Source organism: Aptenodytes forsteri, unplaced genomic scaffold (assembly GCF_000699145.1).
Source record: "Aptenodytes forsteri isolate BGI_AS27 unplaced genomic scaffold, ASM69914v1 Scaffold1, whole genome shotgun sequence".
Lineage (NCBI taxonomy): Eukaryota > Metazoa > Chordata > Aves > Sphenisciformes > Spheniscidae > Aptenodytes > Aptenodytes forsteri.
This window is the reverse complement of record NW_008795035.1, coordinates 6,446,482-6,449,115: the sequence shown is the minus strand read 5'-3', so window position 1 is coordinate 6,449,115 and position 2,634 is coordinate 6,446,482.

Genomic DNA, 2,634 nt, shown 5'->3' with positions numbered 1-2,634 from the left:
TAAATGTGTGCGTGGGGGGGAGCAGAGGGGCTCTGGCTCGGCTCCTGCTTTCTCAGGCTCTTTCGCCTTTTGGAGGAGGACGATGCTGCCTTTCGCTTGGTTGTTGGGTGGGTTTCGCCCCCCCCGCCCCCCGCAATCCGGACAGAAGGGTGGAGAGGAAAGAAAGATGAACTGGAACTGGAAGAGAATAAGCGCCAGTGTGGATTACAGCAATTTAAATAATATTTTTTTTTCTTTGGAGGATCCTAGCGAGAGGCAGATCAGACGGCTGGTTGGGAAAAAAAGCGACTGGAGAGCACCCAGGAAGGACTTTCTAGAAAAGACACACACGCACACACCCCCCTCCAAAATGCAACGGGGACTCAGCCAGCTGCCGGGAAGCGCAGGCAGGAGCACCCAGGGTCGGGGCTCCCATCTTCCCTCCCCTGGCTTCCCCCTTCCCTCCTGCAGCAGATTCTGCAATCAGACATGCAAAAAAAAAAAAAAATCCTGAAAGAGGAAGACTGAAGTGTTGAAAAGGCTGAGCTCAGAGCACCGAAATGGCATCAGGAGAGCAGTGAGTGCGAGCTGAACAGCAGAGCAAATTAAGATGCATGGTGCATTTTTGGCAAGCACAACCCCAAGCAGATCAGAGCTCTGCTTAATTTGCTCTGCTTTTCTACAGCGCTTTTCTGCATGCCTTCCCCCCCCCAATACTTTCATGTCTCTGCTGCTCTGCACAGAGACACAGTGATAAAGGGACAGTGCTGCAGGCAGGAGCACGGGTGAAGGGAGGAATTACAGGTGTAGGGCTCCAAATATTTCAAGGGTCTGCTTCTGCCAGGCACAGGGCTTTGCACAGGGAGGAGAGACAGAGGGATCTCTGCATGGGCTGAACCAACACCTCCAGGCTCTGCTATGCACCCCAAATCATCCTAGTCCAGACAAGGCAACAGGATTTAGGGGTTAAAAAAAAAAGGCAGCTGCAGGGAGGATTTGCAAGTGCGATTCATGCACTCACGCCCCTTGGCAGGGAGCGGGCTGCTCACAGCCACGCTTGTGGGGACCCCATCCCAGTGGGGCACGAGCAGGGCTCACGCTTGGGTAACTCCTCACCCATTGCTGCACAGCCGCATCACAGGCCCTGGGAACAGCAGTGAGGTGCAAAGGGCTGCACATACCAGGGCATTAGTCCTGCTCGCACAGGGGCTTCTGGGGTGCAAGGCAGTTTCATCGAGGCTCCTCCTGCCAGGGCTCCCTAGGGGGAATAGGGGCACTTGTCTAGTGAATAAATACCGAGGTGGGAGGGCTGGTTTCTCCCTGAGCTCCACCTGCTTGCAAATTACTGAAGTGAAACACTTGGATCCAAAGAGGTCACTGAAGTGCCTGGCACTGCAAGGAAGAGGAGCACGGGCGGGTTGGTGGGTCGCCACCCCCATGAGAAGCAGCTCCCATCCTCAGGCATGTACAGAGACCGTGGCTGGGAAGGCACCAGAGAGGAAAACACCCAGGCATATTTTTTACTCCCTGCTTCAGTTTCCCCACCCGTGTCAGAGAGATGCCATTCTTGTGGCTCAACACTGTGACCGGACTGGAGAAAACACTGATGGAGGGCACCATGTCATATGTCCCTGCCCGTGGGGAACACCGCGCACTCCACAATGCCCAGCCAGTATGTGGGTTCATCCCTCAGCAGCACAGGGGACAGGGATGTCACACTACCCGCAAAACCAGTGCCCAGGGCGAGACCAGGGCTTCCTTTATACTGGAGCTGGTGCAAGGTCACAGCCTCCTCGTGGCACTTGACATCAATCATACCATCGCGTGTGAAAACAGTGCGAGGCCATCAGCCTACCCTGGCGTGTCACTGCAGGGCCGGTCACAGGGTGGGGAAATGTTCAGGGGGCACACACCCGCCTTGGGGACCAACTGCAGTCCTGCAGCATGGCAAGGCTCTCCTCCGGGCAGATCAGCTCCGGGACCTGGGGGAAGCCACTGTCACCTGGAGGTGCCAGGGTGGCACTGCTTGGCGCGGGGCTGCGTGCATGAGCACCCTGCACCCTCCTCACCCACCCAGGTGGCAGCCTGCCCTGTATCCTTCCGTCCCCCAGGGCGTGGGGTCAACCCGTGGCCTGGAGCAGAGCACAACTGCTAATGAAGCACAAGCCCACCCAGAGAGGCTTTCGGGTCCTCCTCTGCAACCTGAGGCAGTTATGGGCTTTGCACCTTCCTTGCGAAGACAAGGTTGAGGGGAGATGCAGGAGCCCACCCCGCTCTGCCACCCGGTGCCAGGCGGGCCCCACTTCAGCAGCTGATGTGGAGGTTTTGTGCCAAGCCACGGCTTCCTCTGCCGCTAATAGATAAAGCCGCCGCTCGCAGAGGAAACGTGGCTGGGCAAAGCGGGGGAATGGGAGGAGCGGGAGCATCCAGCTGGGTGCCCGGAGGGCAGGCGGAAGGTAGGCAGGAAAAGAAAGAAACCGGGGGGCTGTTCATCCTCCCCATTGCAGGCTGCCAGGGGGGAATTGGCGAGTTCGCTGGCAGAAGAGACTGCAGCGACAGCAAAGTCCCTGCCACAGAGAGTGGACAGGCCACCAACCTTCACCCAGCACCAGAGCTGGGCAGCCCCTGGTCCTGCTTCCCCCACTTGAACCCACT